General features: G+C 40.3%; 1 protein-coding gene and 2 long non-coding RNA genes across 4 annotated transcripts in view; 2 read left to right on the plus strand and 1 right to left on the minus strand.

Annotated features, from left to right (window-relative positions):
- pcdh1a (protocadherin 1a) overlaps positions 1-20,797 on the minus strand; it is a 113,449-nt gene that overhangs the window by 35,951 nt on the left and 56,701 nt on the right. The window lies entirely within an intron of this gene.
- LOC145431624 (uncharacterized) lies at positions 10,624-11,173 on the plus strand. Its single transcript, XR_013911963.1, has 2 exons — positions 10,624-10,747; positions 11,063-11,173. It is a non-coding gene; the product is annotated as an uncharacterized LOC145431624 (long non-coding RNA).
- Positions 17,230-17,789, plus strand: LOC145431376 (uncharacterized). Its single transcript, XR_013911680.1, has 2 exons — positions 17,230-17,359; positions 17,675-17,789. It is a non-coding gene; the product is annotated as an uncharacterized LOC145431376 (long non-coding RNA).

The following is a 20,797-nucleotide window of genomic DNA, read 5'->3' on the forward strand; positions in this document are numbered from 1 at the left end:
TTAAATCATGCTTTTTATTGTTTTTGTTTTTTAATGTCTCTGTAAAGCACTTTGAATCACCTTGTTGTTGAATTGTGCTATATAAATAAACTTGCCTTGCCTTGCCTTACTGTGGCATGCTTTTAACCGGCTGTGAGGCCAAACAGCAATACTATACTCCACTAGAATACTCTCAACTTTTCAAGCTGCAGTAAACCTACAGTATGTGGCTCTGTTTATCAATCCTGAGTTGAGGTATATCGTGTGTGTACTGGTGCTGGCAGCCAGACTTTTCCTATTGAATCACAGTTATGTGTCTCTCTGATATTATGAAATGGGTTTTCTGCCCATGTTAAAGGAAACGGCTGATGTCTCAGTGCCCCTGTGATATGAAAAATTCAATTTAAAAGGATGAGAGAAAGAATGGTGCACGGCCTATTTTCATTCCCTCACACTGAGAGATATGAGAATGATGTTCTATTGTGTGGAGGAAATGATGCCAATCGTACTGCGGAGAAATTCCTTCATAATTCAATTCAATTTCTTCTAAATCCCAATGGCAAGCTCCTCTGCCAAAGAGAGGCAGAATGACAGAGACAAAAAGGGAGGGTTGGAGACTAAGATGGAAAAAGAAGCACTAAAGACTGAGACTGAAACAATGAAGAAATGGAGACGAGTCAGAGAGAGCAGCCACACTTAGCGGAAGGTAAGAGGAGAAGACAGTAATACAAAGTGGAGGGGGAAGTGGATAGAAGAGAAATGTTTTAGTAATGATTTATTTTGATCACTGTGGCATTTTAAGTAAAGCCAACTAATTTTCTCTAATTACCTCTCAGCAGCATCTGACAGAAGCAGAAAAAGTCATTTTCTGTTGCGATCCAACAGGACAAACTTCTAATTTTGGTGAAGTGGTGTTCGGGGTGGTTCACAGTAAGCCTGCCGTATATGCGCGCCTGATTCTAAGTGTACCATTAGCTACAGAACGTGCATCATTGATAGCCCGGGAGAGCTCTCCTGGTGCGGGACCAAGAATTTTCATTTTGTTACCGTGTTTGTGAGTACATCCTGGCTCTGGCATTTTGGGCGTGTATGCAGGAATCAATGAGCTGCTGCCTCTGAAGGCACAGAAAAAATGAGCTGCACCAACAAATATGACAATGAAGAAGTGCACCTCTCAGTGTATGCAGCAAGCATAAAACCATAAAGACAGAAGCAGTTGCAAAGCAAATGCATATGGAACTGTTTTTATTTTCTATTCCTCCATTATGTCCTCCATTCTCATCCCATCTACTGCTCTCTCTTGCTCTCTTCCTCTCTCTTTCTGTCTCTCTTCACACACACACTCACACACACCCACACACACACAGTTGTTTTTGTAGGTGCAATAGCTCCGAGGCAAGCAGCGTGGAATTGGAGTCTTCAAAGAGTCTTGGATTATCAAAGAGACACAGCTACCAGAAAACTAGGGGACACGCTAGAGAGGGGGAGGGAAGAACATAAGCATGAGGCAGGGAGGGGGGGGAGGGAGAGTGCAGAGGAGTCAGCATGGGTTTGGGTGGAGGATGAAGTGATCAGACAGGGTATGGGTGGGGGTGAGGAGTGGTTAAAGACCAGAAGTCCTTTTGTTCGCATACTGTAAGTGGAGAGGGGGGGAAGAAAGCTCAGTGAATGCATTAAAAAACAATCACATAGACCGTAATGGTCTTGATAGGCAAGACTGGATTTGCATTCTTCACTGTCTGTGCTGCTGCCTATTCTCTAGTAGTTTCTTTTCTTTCTTTCTTTTTTTTAATTCAACACAGAATTACATTTCAATGGGAGCACTGGCCTTGAAATACCATAATGTTGTCACAGTAAAACCAAGTATTACTGCAGCAGGACCCACCAAGTGTGAATATAGCTGCCACATCTAATGACAAATCTGACTGTTCATGCCATTCCATATGACAGGATGTGGGAGTGCTGGTGTGAATGCATCACCCTTCGACAAAAAGATGTCCGTCAGCCTCTCTGTCCCACAATGAGCTATGGATGTCTTTTTTTTCCCATTACAAGAACACTTCTTACTACTGAACACATTTCAAGTGAACCTACAAACCTGATTCTGGTAGCTTCGCTGCTGTCAGCCGCACGCCATCATCCAGCAATGATCTTGTCCAAGTGCCACAGCTAACATTAATACACACAAATACAAACCTCCCACCATCTCTGACCTTATTTGAAGTTAATTACAACCATTTAGCGACATGAAAGATGCAAAATGCTGATAAACAAGTCAGTTTTAAAAAGTCATCTTTTCTTGTGAAACTAGGAACAGAAGTCTTGCCCCTGCTTGCACTCATTTGGTAATTCTGGTGCATGCTAAGACTGCTCTGGTGGTGCAGTCATTTGTTCTGACGGGAAGAGGAGAGCAGTAGAGAATAAGTTGTTGAACTCCTCTCCACACGCCACATGTATAGATGCTCTGCGCCGGTTTATTGCAGTCTATAAATAAATACACGCATTGTGTATGTGTTGGGCTTTCTTATGTGAGCATAGACCCTAAACTGCATAAAGATGGTCCAAAAAATTTAAACTTGACTTTTCCACTAAGCCACAGTTACAGATAAAATGATATTACTGTACAATACCAGCACGTTTGACTATTATATTCAATATTAACCTTCATCTTACCAATATATTTTACACAGAGGAACTGCCAGCTGGACCCTCAAGACTAAACTACCGTAGGAAGTAATCATAATAACAAAATACCACCACCACTAGCAATAATAAAAATAATGATAATAGCAAAACCTAATATCTTTAAGAATTATTAATCTTTTAATTATCTAACATCCATTAATTTCCTTCTCATTCCAATTCAGGGAGGACTGGAGCCTATCCCAGCTACCGTAGGGTGAGAGGTGGGGTGCACACTGGACAGGTCCCTAGCCTGGTGCAAAAAAAAAAAAAGGTTTTTCATGAATATTATTTTTTTGCAGTTTTACAATTAGGTTGATAATTTTATCCAATTGAAATCTATACTTGTCTTTAATACAATTTGCAACTTTCATCCCAAGTATGCTCCATATTGTTACTTATCCTTTATCTCCTAGGTACTATACAGGATGCCTGGAGTTAGTTTGTCATTTTGAATGTAAAATTTAAAAAAAAATCATCTTTCGCACACTATTTGAATTTTCTCTCATACACCAAAATGGTTGAGGAGTTATGAAAATGTGATGCTCACATGGTAAAATCTGGGCAGAGCTGATTTTTCTGTCTGTATTCAAACAACAATACCTTGTGAATGCTTTGTGCTACCATGATGTACTAAACAACCCCCGTAGAGCTCGTCCTCTCTCCTTTTCAAGAGAATACTCTTGTATCTAGCACAAAACAGCAATGGCGTTACCATCATTTAAATAATAAAATCGGCCAGATGAAATGAATCTGCATCATTTCTATGTATAAAATCACTGAAATAAAGACAGAACTAGCCAGCCCAAAGATCCAGTATGTCCTGGATTTGCCCCGGGGCCTCCTCATCTCCTAGGACATGCCCAAAACACCTCACCTAGAAGAAGCCCAGGGGCATTCTGATCAACTGCCTGTACCACCTCAACTGGCTACTTTGGATGTGAAGGCATAGCAGTTCTTCTGTGAGTCCTTCCCAAATGACTGAGCTCCTCACCCTATTTCTAAGGGAGAGCCCAGACACGCTTCGCAGGAAGCTCATTTCTGCTCATATCCACAATCTCATTTTTTTTTCAATCACTACCCAGAGCTTGTTACCATACGTGAGGGGTAGAACATAGACCGACCTGTAAATCGACAGCTGCTGGGTCAGCTCTCTCTCCATCACAGCAGACTGGTACAGAGTCCACATTACTGTAGATGCTGCACCAATCCATCAGTCATCTTCCCCCTCCACTTTCCAGTCACTCATGAACAAGATCCCCAGATACTCTAGAAGAAGCTCAGGGGCATGCTGATCAACTGCGTGTACCACCTCAGCTGGCTACTTTAGATGTGAAGCTCTTCTGTGAGTGGGCCACTAACTCCTCCCTGACCTCAAGTGGGCACTCTACCCTTTTCCTGGCTGAGAACCACAGCGTCAGATTTGTAGGTGCTCATTCTCATCCTATCAGCTCAACTGTGAGTGGCCCAAGTGCAAGCTGGAAGATATCCCTCAAAGGATCCAGCAGAGCCACATCATCTGCATAAAGCATAGATGAGATCCTGAGTCATCAGACACAAAAGACAATTATAGGATGTTGGCATGTTAGCGGAGTAACAAACAGCTACTGCCTTCCTGTCTATGTTTCAGGAGTAAAGGTACCATCTTTGTTGAGCAGATCTTTCAGCTGAGCATTAGACAGTCAGCAGGCAGAGTTTTGCCCACTCCTAGGAGGGTTATTGCTGCTCAGACTGGAACATGTACTATAGCAGTATCAGGTCTCCTTTTCATGTGCGGCATGGCCAGTGCATAAAGCTATACTCTGAGCAGCAGGCATACCATTGCCTTGAAATAATCCTTTGTTGTGCCGTTTATGTCGCATACAAAATGACCTTATGAGACTTTCGGTTGCTTTGCCACGCAACTTATATGGTACTCGATTCCAATGAAAAATGACCAAAACCGAGTCGAGACGAGCCAAGTAGGTGTTACTGGAAAAGGGCTATATGTGTTACTTTAATGTAGGACCAGCAAGCAACTGCATAAAAAGTTGGACTGACAAAAAAAAGTACCTTTTGAAGAATTCAAGGAACACATTAAGTATGATGTTGGTTAATCAAATATTCAAACAATCCCTTTATTTGTAATTCAAGTCACATGGCAAACTATTTCTTTAACTTTGGGTGGGTTTAATATTAACATTAATACTGATATATAAAAATCACAGTCAAAGCTTTGAACTGCAAGTTCTGACTATCACACAGACCGAGTTTATAATGCATATTATATTTGGTTAATTAGTATTTTTCTGACATAATGCCATAAGATGATGGAATGGGAAAGCACAAGTGGAATATTCTTTGGTGTCAGATTTGGAGACGGGGGGGATTAGCTTTGGGGAAGCCAGAGAAAGGATCAGTGTTGAAACTTAATTGGGAAGGGCACGGGATTAAAATTTTGATTGGTTTAGGGTTTAGATGGTGTTGTCTGACACACTCATTGTCTTAAACTTCAGAGATTAAATATGCTAATATTATATGGTAATATGATTGAGCTAATAGGAAATATAATGAAGGCAGCGTTTAGTGTTGCGCTTTTGCAAGGAAAATGCTACTATGCACTGGGAAAAAAATGCTCATAAAGGATGAAAAACCCAAAACAAGCGGACAGGTTAAAACACAGGGCACAGTGCAGAAAAGACAAGAGTGAAACGTAGAGATGTAAAGAGAGTCCAGAAGCTCTAGCTTGCCATGATTTTTTTTTCAAAATCTTGTATGTTTTATATTTAATTTTCTTCCACATTGTAATCTTTTGTTTCGAAATATCTGTTTAATGAGTCACGAGCTTGTGATCTCAAATGTGCCTTTATTCATTTGTCCATTGTTTGTGTTTTATTATCCAATACACCATAAGAAAGTGTTATATAACTTAAACATATTGTTTTATTTCCCTCATGTGAAGTTCTCATGGTCACACTGACTGCTCTGACTATTTAGATTTAAACTTTAATCAGGTTCTCTTTGAGTGATTAAGCTCAGTAAGACTGTCCGTTTTCTTGGACCCAGACATCTACACTCTTGAAGTGCACTTGCAACCTGAGTAATTTCCTCTAACGACCACTAATTTTGCATTTAGCCAAGAGCTGTTGTATTAAAGTGACTATATTGTGGCTAACTTGGAAGCCAGGAGAGCATGCGGGAAAGTAAGCAGCAGGGATCGCTTTTAAGTAGATAAATGATAGATGCCTGCACTATTTGCAGCTCGGCATATCTTGGTAATAAATAAATTCTGTCTGGAAATAGACCAGTTTGAAACGATAAATTACAGATGTATGTAAATTGGTTTAAAATAGTCTCAATGTCTATTTTAACCACTATCATATCAATATCATTACAATCCAAAGATTTCAGCTTTTTACATTTTTTGACAATTTCAAGTCAAATTTCAGAAACTTCATTTTCATCAACGGCTGTGAGAAACATTCAATAAGTGTATTCATCAGTGTATCCAGTTTTTCCTGTGCTTACCCAGGATCAGTGATTGTTCTTGCTAAATTTGGTCCAGTAGTTACAAAAAAATGCCACAACATCCATAATATATTCTTTATTTTATCAATGAAATACATCAGATAGTTGTTCAGTCTAGACCCCCCATGTTTTATAACACTGTTCAGTATTTCCCATAATCTTTTAATATTATTTCTACATTATCTAATTGGTCCTTATAGTATTCTTTTTTACTATAGCTTAGTATATTTATTAACTTATTTTTATATCTTTTGTATGTCATTTCAGCATCTTCAGTTCTCTTTCTTAAGAAATCTCTGTATAGTGCATTTTTCTTTTTACTTGAAGACCTTTTCTTATCCATGGACAGTCCATATATTTATGTTTCCTACTATATTGCTTTTTTGGAAGGTTTGTATTACACAATAATATAAATATTCTAAGGAATTCATCATACGTGCCATTAATGTCTTGTTTCTGATATATTTCACCCCACTTCTGTTTCATTAAAAATGTTTTAAATGCATTTATTCATTCCTCTGTTCTTACTCGTCTGTGCTCTTATTTACTGTCCACTTTATTAATCTTGTAATTCCTATCGTAGACTGTAAAAATTGGGAGATGGTCACTGATGTCGTTAATCACACGTACAATGTCATTTGTAATAATGGTGTCTATGAGAGCTGCACAATAATAATGTGATCCTGGTAGGTCTAGTAATGTTAGGGAATAGGTTCAAACAGTACATTGTGTTACTAAATTCCTCAGTGATTTTTATTTCATGGGGGTTTAGCAAATGATTATTGAGATCTCCACAAATGAAAGTTTTTTTGTGAGCTCTTTCTTTATCCAGTCTACTACTACCTGGAGCTCTGTATATAACGCTAATGATTACTTTTTTACTCTTTAAACATTTCAACTGTTATACATTACAGTACCTTATTCAATTGCTATCATCATCTTATCCACCACATTAAATTTCAGGGTTTTTTTTTCCATATTCAAGGCCACTCTTCCTCCACCTTGGTTTTGCCAAGTTATAAATGTGAATTAATAACTCTCCAGTTCAATGTCTATTCCTTTTTCCATATTGATCAAGTTTCCAATGAGGCAATGACACTAAGTGGATGTGAAAGCAAGACACAGCAACTTACAAACAACTGGCAAACAGGAAATGACAACGCACGTATAGATTCGCCACTTTCAGGTGAAACTATTTCAATGTTTCAAACCATTCCAAGGTTTTTAGGTCACCATTGATGAGGTTTCAAGAAGAAAATAAAAGACAGGTCTGAATGTTTGAAAATGTTTTGTAAAAATCCTGTAAAGATTAGATGAAAAATACTCAAAGGATCAATTAAGGTTGGTTTATTATTTTGTTAGATAAGTTGAAAAAAAAGTTAAACAAGTAAATAGAGGAACAAGGTAAAAAGAGGTAAAAAAAATAAAAGGGGAGAGAGAGGAGCGAAACCCCCAAGAATCCCCTCTGAGCAAGCACTGGGCGACAGTGGGGAGGAACAATTGCCTTTAAACGGGCAGAACCAGGCTCAGGAGGGGGCAGTCAACTGCTGGGACTGGTTGGGGGTGAACAGAGGTGGAGGAAGTGGAAGTACTTTTTTTTTTCCAGGATGAGAGTTTTCAACTTGTTTGTTTGTTGTCTGATTGTTTCTCTGTTTTGCTTCTCAAGTTTCTTGCATCTTTGTTCCACTTCTTCTAAAGTTACTTGTTTTTCTTCAAGCTTTTCTTTCACTTCTTTGTATGTTGCCTCCTGTGTTAACTTTGCCTTGTGCAGGTCTGCATTTCTCTGTTGTACTTCGTTGTGCATGTCTTCTAACTGCTGAGTTCTTCTCTGGATTTTTTGGAGCATACACTGCAGGTCTTCATGTATTTTGTCTTGTTGTTTCTTTTGCGCCTGCATTTCAGTATGTTCGTGCTTCAAATTGTTGACGGACAATAATACCCCCTTAATGAGCTCTGAGCTGTTTCTCGCCATTTGATTGATCATTTTCTCCATATGTGAACGTTGTTTTTCCAGTTTTTCCTTTTAGCTTCTTCTTAATAGTAGTTTTCCTGTCTTGAAGCTAGTCGGACATTTATTTTAGTTCAGCACTCTTTTCCTTGTTTTCTTTAATCAGGAACACAATCTGCTCTCGGGCTTGACCAAACTTTATTCCCCAGCCCTCATTAATAATTTTGATGTCGGGCTGCTATAGCTGTCTTTCTTCCAGGTGTTTATTTTGTGGTTCCATTCGTCTGCACTTCTCCTTCAGTTGAAGTTTCTCTTCTTCAATCTGTTTAATTTTGTTCTGGAGATGGTAGTTTTCCTTCCTATTTTTCTGTATTGCCCTTTGGAGGGATAAGACGCTATTTCGGGAAACTGGCCAGCTACGGCAGGAAGGAGAGGTGGCATAATCGTTTTGTCTTTCTTGGTGTTTTCTTGAAAACGTGTTTCTTGGAATTTGTATCCAATGACTCTGAAAAGGTTTCTAAATGTGGAAACATTTGAAGACTGTATGTTTTTTTTTTATTATCGTACTTATACTGTTTGTTTGTTAATTTATTTTGATTATGTAAAAAATACACAAAGTTCATTTAGCAAAGAAAAAAGATGGAAAATTGCTTTACAAAATAAAGCTAATACATTTCAACATTGCTTCAACTGTTGTGATTCAGTTACATATCAAAAAGGAAGGTGGGAAGAAGCACACACATATTTAATCCCAATCCTTTGTCATAAGTCATTGGTCAATATTTAGTCAGCTTCCTTACTGATATAATGCAGTAATAATAAGGAACCTATTTCTGATATAATATATACATCACATCATAAAATGTGCTAAACAGAGACATTCACTGAATTTCTGCATATTTCATGAAGATCATATCTTTATAACCCTTTTTGAACTGCTTTATGGTTGAACACTGCTTTAACTCCATCTTCAAGCTGTTCCAGAGCTTCACTGCATCCACAGAAACACAAAAGCTTTCTTCTGGTATGTGCCTTCACAGCTTTGAAGTTATAAAAACCCCTTAAATTACAGCTTCCTCCTCTTACAAAAAAAAAACAAAACAAAAAAAACAAACAACCTACTCTGAATATTAATTGGTAGTTCATTATTTTTTGCTTTGAACAGAATTTGTGGAGTTTGAAATCTCATTAGATCAGCAATTTTCAATATTTCAGATTGCAAGAATATTGAGTTTGTATGATCCCTATAACCTGCATTGTGGATGATTCAAACTGCTTTTTTTGAAGAGCAAAAAGTGAATGTAATGTACTTTTATAGTTATTGCCCCAGACCTTTGCCAATAGCTTAAATATAGTGAAACCAGTGAACAGTGGAGAATATAAAGTAATATCTCATTTAATACCTTCTTTTAGGATTGCAATGCTTCTTGATACTTTGAAATGAATATATCTTATGTGAGCTCTCCAGTTAAGTTTTTCATCTATTATTACCCCCAGAAATGTATTTTCACTGACTCTTTCAATATCAACATCATTTATTTGAATCTTAGCATTTGTACATACAGTAAACTACTATTTCCAAATACCATTATTTTAGTTTTATTAAAATTCAACGATAATTTGTTTTTATCAAGCTAGAACGTCACTTTACTTATTTTATTAGTCATTTCATCCAGTAAATGGTGCAGATCATGACCAGAGCAGTTTGTATAGTCAGCAAAGAGTACCATTTTTAATACTTTGACACTTTACAAATGTCATTGATGTATAAGTTAAAAAAAAATGGGCCCAAAACTGACCCCTGGGTACACCACAAGCAGTGTCCATACATAAGGAGCAACAACCATTTAATTTCACAAACTGCTTCCTGTCACTTAAATAACTTTAAAACTACCCCTCTGAGCAAAAAGGAACCCAAATTTTACATAAATGTCTGGAATTGGCCCCAAATTTGGTCAGATCACATCTGGTCATAAACTATAATGTTGCTGAGCAGGAGCCCTGGCAGCATTGCAAATTGCAGTATCTGTGTGTGATTGGCTGTGGGTTCAGAGCCCTGTAATGGTCAACTGTAGCTGTATTTTTCATCTAAATAAATGTCCCTAGGGCAAGTTTCCAATTCAATCTCAAAGAGCTGTGGTGCTAAACAAAACTGAATTAAAGGCAAACAGAATTTAAAGGCAATACTTTAACAGAAAGACATGGAATGGAGTAAAGTCAAAGGCCTATTTTATTTATATACATATATACATATATACATATATATATATATATATATATATATATATATATATATATATATATATATATATATATATATATATATATGTTCTGTCCCAAGTAAAAGATTAAAAAAAATGGTTCATAATAATTTAGTGATAAAATGTCATATTTCATCTGTGGTAATTTATGTTAAAAAAGAGAGTCATTTAGTTAAAAATATGTTCTATACAGTCAGCATTAGTTTTTCTGTATCTTATTTTGAAGGAGATATCTGTGTTCGCAATGCATTGTGGGAAGCAGACGCTGCAGTCAGTCGGGAAAAGCATTGTACAGAAAACCTGCCTATCTGTGTTTAAACTTCATCTCCTGTGGCCTGAATCTTTATATACACCATCGAAAGCAATGGCTGTAAGTTTATTACATGTTCTGGTTGTTTTATATGTTTATAAGAGCTGATTTAGAGATCGTTTTGTGAATGTGTTTGTGCCAGGAATTAGCCTTATCCCAGAAGCGGATTTTGCTTAGAGCATGGTCTATTAACATAGCAATGATGCTAGCGATCTAATTTGCATATCAGAGGATTGTTAAAACTATTGTTTATCATTACTTAGCAGCTAAGACTAACTTTGATACATGTTTTCTGTCACTAACTATTTCTTTTGTGCATTTATTTCACAATGTCAAAGAGCTAAAGGATATTTTATTTTCTGTTTTATTTTTTAGTTTCACTCAGCACTTTCATCGAGCTATTCAAGCCACAGTTGTAAAAGATTGTAAGCCGTCGAGAAGACTGTAATAAAGGAGCAAGACGCTCAGTTTCCTGGCTCATGAAAATTGAGTTTGGCTTGCTGTTGACCTGCGTTAACATACACAGTGTATCCAACACGTAGCGATAACAGTACAGTGAAAAGCCAGGTCAGCAGTTGGTGGAAGATAAAGTTTATGCCACAGCGATGGATGCCCACGGGGAGAAGGCAGAAGAAATGGCTAACTCAGGAGACAAAGCACCATCAGAGGCTAGCTCCCGATCCAAACACTCTGGCTCCAAGCGCTCATCTTCCAAGTTGTCCTCAAGGTCCAGTGTATTGGAAGCAGCCATCTTTGCAAGAGCTTCTGCTGACGCTACAAACGCCAAAGCCTTGTACAGTAAGAGACAATTGGAAATTAAAAAGCAGCAAGCAAATCTGGAAATGGATTTACAGATGTTAGAGATAGAGAAAAAAGCTGCAGCTGCTACGGCAAAAGCAGAGGTTCTAGAAGCTGCCGCAGCTGTTGAACAAGAAAAAGGAGAAAGTTTAAAAAGTTCAGTCCCACCACAAGTTATCAGACAGAGAACTATGGAGTACGTGCAACATCAAACCCAGCTAAAGTCACATCCGGCTGAAGAAGGAACACCTCAAGTCAAACTGACAGCAAAGGCGCCATCATTCACTCCAAGGAAACCAACCTCCTCTCCACCTGTACTCTCAAAAATGTACGTAGAGGAGGAAACTTTTGACCCACCAAGAGAGTATGTTGAGCCGAACAGTCACCATGCTCCTCACAATAGTGATGCACCTATGGCTGACTTTTCTAAGTTCCTTGCACGCAGAGAGTTAATCACAACAGGGCTCTTTAAGTTTGATGACACCCCTGAAAAATTTAGAGCATGGCAGTCTTCATTCTTAAATGCAACTGGAGGCATTGATCTTACATACAGCCAGCAGTTAGATCTCCTAGTCAAGTGGCTCGGTAAAGAGTCCTCAGAGCATGTTAAAAGAATCAGGGCTGTTTATACCACTAACCCCAAAGCTGCCTTCCAGTTGTCATGGGATAGGCTGGAGGAGTGTTATGCTACACCCGAAGTAGTAGAGAATGCCCTGTTTAAAAAACTGGACAGTTTTCCTCGCCTTACAAACAGAGACAATGTTAAACTTAGGGAACTAGGAGATTTGCTCCTAGAGCTGCAGGTTGCTAAAGACGAAGCCTACCTCCCAGGCCTCGCTTACCTTGACACACCACGTGGGGTTAAGCCCATAGTGGAAAAGCTGCCTCCAGGCTTACAAGATAAATGGCTCCACACTGGTTCAAAATACAAACAAAAATATAATGTGATGTTCCCTCCATTCTCATACTTTGTAAAGTTTGTCCAAGAGGAGGCAAAAGCGAGAAACGATCCAAGTTTTGTGTCATGCAGCAGTCAACCCCTCAACAAAGGTGAGAGACCACCATTCAAACAAATTAGCTACAAATCACCTCTAACTGTAAACAGAACAGAGGTTGATACAAGTGCTTCTGCTAGTATCAGAGAGGATGATCTAACACGTTATTGTCCAGTCCACAAGAAAACGCATTCTCTAGCCAAATGTAGAGCTTTCCGGATCAAACCACTACAAGAAAGACGAAACATACTCAAAGAACACAAACGATGTTTTCGCTGTTGTTCTCCCATGCACACAATAAAGGACTGCGACCTGAAGGTCAAGTGTGAGGAGTGCCAAAGTGAAAGACATTGCTCTGCCATGCACCCTGACACAGGTCAAAAACCCCAGCCGGAAAATGCACCTGAACCAGAGCCTCAGCCTCAATACAACACTCTACCCAAGGTAACGTCACGATGCACTGAGATCTGCGGTGAAGGCTGTCCTCCGCGTTCCTGCTCCAAGGTATGTCTAGTTCAAGTTTTCCCTAAAGGTCAACCAGAACGGTCTGTTAAGATGTACGCCATTCTTGATGATCAGAGCAATTGCTCGCTGGCGCGTCCTGAATTCTTCGAGCTATTTGGAATCAAGGATAGCCCTCTGACATACCATATGAGAACGTGTGCTGGTCTAACTCAAATGCTCGGCAGGAAAGCAGTGGGGTTCCAAATTGAGCCTGTAGGTGAAGGCCCACGTCTAGACCTTCCTCCTCTCATTGAATGTGATGAGATAGTATTTAACAGAGATGAAATACCTACACCTGAAGTCGCTCTTGCCCATGCCCACTTGAAACATCTGGCTCCTCTGATACCTAAGCACGACCCAGCTGCCCAGATTGCAGTTCTACTGGGCAGAGACATCATACAAGTCCACAAGGCACGACAACAAGTCAACGGACCCCACAATGCTCCCTTTGCTCAGCGCCTAGACCTAGGCTGGGTAATCGTGGGGGAAGTATGCCTCAATGCTCACAGGCCAACGGTCAATGCCTATAAAACCCACGTGCTCTCCAACGGACGTCCTCACTCCTTGTCCTAACAGCATGAAGATCAAAGAAAAACCATGCTATGGCGGGGAGCACAAGAGTAGCTTCTTAAAACGCAGTTCGAAACCCAATGCAGCAGAAGAAAAGCTTGGAGAGAAAGTTTTTGAGCGCACAGAGTATGACAACCAGCATGCCCTGTCCTTTGAGGACGAGACCTTCCTTAAGATAATGGAAAAGGAAGTCCACCAAGATGGAAACAATAACTGGATTGCTCCTTTACCATTCAAGTCCCCTCGCTTGCCACTTCCAAATAACAGAGACCAAGCGCTGTCTAGACTCAACTCACTGAGACGCAACTTAACCAAAAACCCTCAAATGAAAGAGCAGTTCTCAGAATTTATGGACAAGCTGTTTAAAAACAACCATGCAGAGATTGCTCCACCCATTGATGATAACACTGAGTGCTGGTACCTGCCTATTTTCGGCGTATATCACCCCCAGAAGCCCGGTCAGATACGGGTGGTCTTTGACTCTAGTGCCGAGCAGTCTGGTGTGTCACTCAATTCAGTGTTATTAACAGGCCCTGATCTCAATAACACCCTCCTTGGTGTCCTGATTCGGTTTAGGAGAGAGCCCATTGCAACCACTGCTGACATTCAGCAGATGTTTTACGGGTTCCTGGTTAGACCAGACCACAGAGATTATTTGAGGTTCCTGTGGCACAAGGACAATGACTTGTCAAAAGAGGTGCAGGAGTACCGCATGCGGGTACATGTTTTTGGTAATAGTCCGTCACCAGCGGTAGCCATCTATTGCCTTCGAAGAGCCATCCAGGAAGGTGAGGCAAAGTTTGGAGCAGACACAAGACACTTCGTCGAGAGACACTTCTACGTCGATGACGGGCTGATTTCGGTTCCCACAGAGTCTGCAGCCATCGATCTGCTCAGGCGCACATGTGCATCCTTAGCTGAGTCTAACCTCAAGCTCCACAAAATCGCCTCGAATAGTGTCTCAGTCATGCAAGCATTCAAGCCAGAGGATTTGGCCTCCGGTATTAAAGACTTGAGTCTCGGCGACGATGCTTTACCGGCCCAGAGAAGTCTAAGAATGTGCTGGGACATTAACACTGATTCATTTACCTTCAAGGTAGCCGTCAATGACAAACCCTATACCCGCCGTGGGGTTCTCTCAGTGATTAATAGCATCTTCGACCCCTTGGGACTAGCATCGCCAGTGACAATCAAAGGCAGACTCTTGTTACGCAAAATGTCAAATGGAGTCCAAGATTGGGATGCTTCTCTCCCCCAAGAGGAGATGGACGCATGGGAAACGTGGAAAATGTCCCTCCAAGATTTGAGCCGCCTAAGAGTGCCGCGCTGCTATGTACCAGCCTCCCTTTCCATGTCCACTTACACTGAACTGTGTGTCTTCAGTGATGCCTCAAGTTGGGCTATTGCAGCAGTAGCATATTTGAAAACAGTCAATGCAGAGGGACAATGTGAAGTCGGATTTGTGCTTGGCAAAGCAAAACTTTCACCCCAACCAGAACCGACAATACCTCGTCTTGAGCTTTGTGGAGCAGTTCTAGCGGTGGAGATGGCGGAGCTCATTCTGGATGAACTTGATCATAAACCAAACACTGTAAAATTCTACTGTGACAGCAGGGTGGTTCTTGGGTACATTTGCAACGATTCAAAGCGCTTTTATGTCTACGTACATAATCGAGTTCATCGTATACGCCAGTCCACATCCCCTGAACAGTGGCATTATGTTACATCAGAGCAAAACCCAGCCGATCTAGCAACCAGGTCAGTACCTGCATTGCAGCTCATGGACACTATGTGGTTTAAGGGATCAGACTTCCTTTACAAACTACATGAACCAGAGACGAATGAATCATTTGAGCTGATTGAACCTGAAGTGGATGCTGAAATCCGACAAGTTAGTACCTTTGTTACTCAGATTCAGAAGAGCGGATTCACACCAGAACGCTTCCAACGCTTTTCAAGCTGGACCTCACTGGTACGTGCCATTGCTTTCTTAATTCACCAAGCTCGTTCTCACTAATCAAGCAACTCGTCAAATCATTCATGCAGGGGCTGGCATAAATGCAGAGAACCACGCACTCCAGAGGAGATGGATGCGGCCAGTAACCTCATTCTCCAGTCTGTTCAAAGGGACGCTTTTCCTGATGAGTACGCTGCTCTACAAGCCAATCAAACCATCCACACCTCTAGCCCCATTGTAGCCCTCGACCCATTCATGGGTGAAGACCTCATCAAAGTTGGAGGTCGCCTCAAACATGCTTCATTGGACCCATCGTTAAAGAATCCAAAAATTCTGCCAAGCAAGCATCATGTGTCAAAGTTGCTTGTCCTGCACTATCATGCTAAGGTTGTGCATCAAGGAAGGCAGTTCACAGAGAGTGCAGTTAGGCAAGCTGGACTGTGGATTGTAGGCTGCAAAAGACTGGTCTCATCCATTATCCACCGTTGCGTAACATGCAAGAAACTCAGGGGGAAACTAGAGACTCAAAAAATGGCAGATCTCCCGCCTGAAAGACTTGAAACATGCCCTCCATTTTCGTATGTTGGGTTGGACGTGTTTGGCCCATGGTCAGTGGTTACTCGACGCACACGAGGTGGCGCAGCACAAAGTAAGAGGTGGGCGATACTTTTTACGTGTATGACTACAAGAGGTGTACACATCGAAGTCATTGAATCTATGGACACTTGCAGCTGCATAAATGCAATACGCAGATTCTTTGCAATAAGAGGCCCAGCCAAACAAATGCGGTCAGACAGGGGCACCAACTTCATCGCAGCAAGCGTGGAGCTTGGCATGGCACAACCAAACAAGAACCCTCCTGACATTGTCAACCATCTTCATGCCAACGGTTGCACATGGGAGTTCAACCCCCCACATGCTTCTCACATGGGGGGCGTCTGGGAAAGGATGATTGGGGTAACTCGCCGAATATTGGATTCTATGCTCTTGCAGAACAAACACACCCGTCTCACACATGAGGTGCTTTGTACCCTAATGGCTGAGGTATCGTCTATAATCAATGCAAGGCCCTTGGTCCCTATTTCGACTGACTCTTCCTCACCATTCATACTCTGTCCTGCAATGATACTGACCCAAAAGCAGGGCGTTCCTTCTCCACCAGGAGACTTTTGTGGAAAAGACTTGCTCAAGAACCAATGGAAACAAGTGCAAGCACTCGCCAATGGTTTCTGGAGTCGCTGGAGAAACGAATATCTCAACACCCTCCAATCAAGGCGCAAGTGGCATGGAACACACCGCAATCTTCAGTCAGGCGACATTGTGTTGTTGAAACAAAATCAAGCACCCAGAAACGAATGGACAATGGCTATCATCACAGCCACCTTTCCAAGCAGTGATGGGAAGGTCAGAAAGGTCGAAGTGAGGACATCTTCCCAGGGAGTCTTAAAGACTTACCTGCGTCCCATTTCGGATGTTGTTGTGCTCTTAGAAAAGGAAGTGACTGATAAAAAGTAGTAGTGGCATCAGTAATGCCAGGCGGGGAGTGTTCTGTCCCAAGTAAAAGATTAAAAAAAATGGTTCATAATAATTTAGTGATAAAATGTCATATTTCATCTGTGGTAATTTATGTTAAAAAAGAGAGTCATTTAGTTAAAAATATGTTCTATACAGTCAGCATTAGTTTTTCTGTATCTTATTTTGAAGGAGATATCTGTGTTCGCAATGCATTGTGGGAAGCAGACGCTGCAGTCAGTCGGGAAAAGCATTGTACAGAAAACCTGCCTATCTGTGTTTAAACTTCATCTCCTGTGGCCTGAATCTTTATATACACCATCGAAAGCAATGGCTGTAAGTTTATTACATGTTCTGGTTGTTTTATATGTTTATAAGAGCTGATTTAGAGATCGTTTTGTGAATGTGTTTGTGCCAGGAATTAGCCTTATCCCAGAAGCGGATTTTGCTTAGAGCATGGTCTATTAACATAGCAATGATGCTAGCGATCTAATTTGCATATCAGAGGATTGTTAAAACTATTGTTTATCATTACTTAGCAGCTAAGACTAACTTTGATACATGTTTTCTGTCACTAACTATTTCTTTTGTGCATTTATTTCACAATGTCAAAGAGCTAAAGGATATTTTATTTTCTGGTTTATTTTTTAGTTTCACTCAGCACTTTCATCGAGCTATTCAAGCCACAGTTGTAAAAGATTGTAAGCCGTCGAGAAGACTGTAATAAAGGAGCAAGACGCACAGTTTCCTGGCTCATGAAAATTGAGTTTGGCTTGCTGTTGACCTGCGTTAACATACACAGTGTATCCAACACGTAGCGATAACAGTACTATATATATATGTATATATATATATGTATGTGTGTGTGTGTGTGTGTGTAGAGAGAGCGAGAGAGACAGAGGGTATTTGAACACATTTAATTTGTGCCTTACCTATAATATACTGTAAAATATAAGTAACTTCCAAAGTGTCTCTGTGAAAGAAATATAGTTAATAGTGCAGGGAAGTAAAGACATACACTGAAGAGGATGGACTGATGACAGAAATAAAGTCAGAACCAAACATGAGAGATATTAATCCTCAATATCCAGTCTCTGCTGGGTACCTTATTGCCTCTCAAACTTCCCATCTTCAGAGTTTATATCTCTATTGCTGCAGCATCTGGCTGAAAACCATGCATACACTTCCATTTGTTTGAACTGGAACATAATTGGATTTGGGAGTGGGAAAAAAAAGCCTTCAACCATACTTAAAACTTCCCCTAATATGTGCACAAGGGGTGTGCAAGTTGGTATTTCAGCATGTGCAAGCTTGTGCATGGGCATCTATGTGTTGCTATAAATAGCATCTCTCATGGTCTCGCTTGCCTTGATTTGTTACCCCACATCCAAGATGTGCCGATTGGCAATACATTCCAAGAGCTAGGCGATTTCAGAAGTGTGTCTGCATCTCATGCTTGCACTAAAAGTAATTGTTCCAATGCAACTGGATGGGGAGCCCTCATGTTCTGCCATCTTATCAGGGAACTGAAAAATCATGGTTAATTAGATTCATAGTGACCTTTTTCATCTCTGGCTACAAACGCCCAGTCACTGCTGAAGCAGAATGTGTTCTCAACATTGATCTTTCTGCAGACTTGGGGATTGAGAAGACCATGGCGCAGTGAAACGAGGCAGAAAAACAACATATCAAAAATATCATCAGATGAAGAGATTACTCTGTTTGAGTGAGCTGCTCTCTTTTGAGGCCTTTAGGAGTTAGCACGTTTTTGTGAGAAGAGCTCTGTAATCCACCTACTGCATCTCAATCACTGTGCAAACAAACTCACACAAGTCCTGCCCTCTGTCTCAAGGCCCATTTGCCAGACATGCACATGTAATCCCACCGCATTTCTCATTATCAAATCCTATGTTCAATCTCTCTCTTTTGTATCCCTGCTGTCCACTATCCACAACAACAGTCTGCAACTGAGCATTGATCTTCCTGGAGGCTTCAAACAAAAGATGACTTACAACTTTCATCCAGACAAAAAAGCCCTTTTGATGATGCCCTGCTGATTTCCACACAGGAGAATGCTTGAGCTGTTCCAAAATTTCAACATACATACATCCAGGCAGCAAATATTACCAAAGCTTGGTAAAGTTCACAGTTATAAGAACAAACAAACAAATAAAAAAAAAACTGTTGAAAAGAGAGCTGCTAAAATAAATGCCTCAACTGCAGCAAAGGAGAAATCACATTTTAAAATCCTGAAAAATATAAACATATTTGTGTCACACCTTTACAGTTTTGGTAACACTGAGGAAGAACCCACTAGACTGTTGATACAGATATGGTATGATATTGATGACAGATTTGATTAATCTACTGATGAAATTTTGGCGGATTGCTCCACAATGGGGTTTAGACAGGGCCTCAAAGCAGAATATCTTGTATGAATACTCTATTGCCATATCCTTTCAGAGCTCATTTGAGTCATATCTGACATATTTATGGCTCATCATGTCATATCGTAGCCATCAGAGTACAAGCACCATGAACCACTTAAATACTGTGGGCCATGCTGTCATCTCCTGTTAGTAACATATGTCTGATAGATGCATAAGAAGAGGCACTCAACTTGATTCTTTCACTGTGTTGCAGAGGAGCTGGAGCCCAGGCTTGGCAAATTTACAGGCAGGAATGATTTCTGCAAGAAAGCCTATTTAGCTGAATATTTTTTAAAAAAAGGAGAGAGGAAAAAAAAGAAAAAGAAAGAGGGAACCTGACTGCTTTATATTGAACTGTATGCGAGAAGTGCACTGAAAGCATGGGGAAATGCAACAGAAGCCTTATCAGGATACAGAATGGTACAGTATATTTTAAAAGGAGTACAAGTTAACAGTTGCACCCCAGAAATCTATAATGATCCTTTGTGTGCACCTTAACAGAGTTGCCTGGCAACAGAACTAGAGCTCTGCAGTGAATTAAAGTGTCAAACGAAATACATTTGTAATCCAAAGGCAACATGGATTAAATTTTAGACAGTAGGAGTGCCTCTTGGACAAGATTTCAATAGGTAAGGTGGGCAAAGTGAATTGGGAAAGGCAAATAATTTTCTGCACTTTAATAACTTTCTGAACACTGACTGCTACCTGATATGGATGGCTGAATGAGCACAAAATAAGCACAACTAATTAACTGTACAGTTTTTAAATGGACCGTCTTAATGGAAGCTGTTATTCATCTGCCTTCAGCTAGAATCTATGAACAATCATGAGGGTGGGCGTGAAGCTGATAAATCAAAATAGTATATAGATCACTGTCACATATTTTTCTATGAAATTATTGATTAACTCATACGCAGAGCTGCTGTTTGAATAACACATTTCCTGTTTGCATCTGGCATTTGGCTTGATAAATATCATATCATGAACTGGTTCATGAAAAACAACGCGTCAAAAATGCTTTATGTATAAGCAAGATGAAAAATCTGAGAAACACTTTCTACCCCCCACACTCCGCTTCTCCTTCTCTCAAATGCAACACACACAAATAAGCAGACTGCTTATTTTCCAACAATGTTAAGCATTTAAACAAAGGGACCCAAATGAGCCACTGATTGAAGATAGAATCAGCACCCAAGCAACCCATCACAGAGCCTCTCAATCCCACATATGCATGATTAATACATCAAACAACATCAATTCTCCTTCCTTTTCCACTTGTCAATGAGTGCGCACGCACATACACGCCCACGTACACATTATAGGGGCAAACTTACGCACACATACA

The sequence above is a fragment of the Astatotilapia calliptera genome, chromosome 10, assembly GCF_964374335.1.
Source record: "Astatotilapia calliptera chromosome 10, fAstCal68.1, whole genome shotgun sequence".
Classification (NCBI taxonomy): Eukaryota; Metazoa; Chordata; class Actinopteri; order Cichliformes; family Cichlidae; genus Astatotilapia; species Astatotilapia calliptera.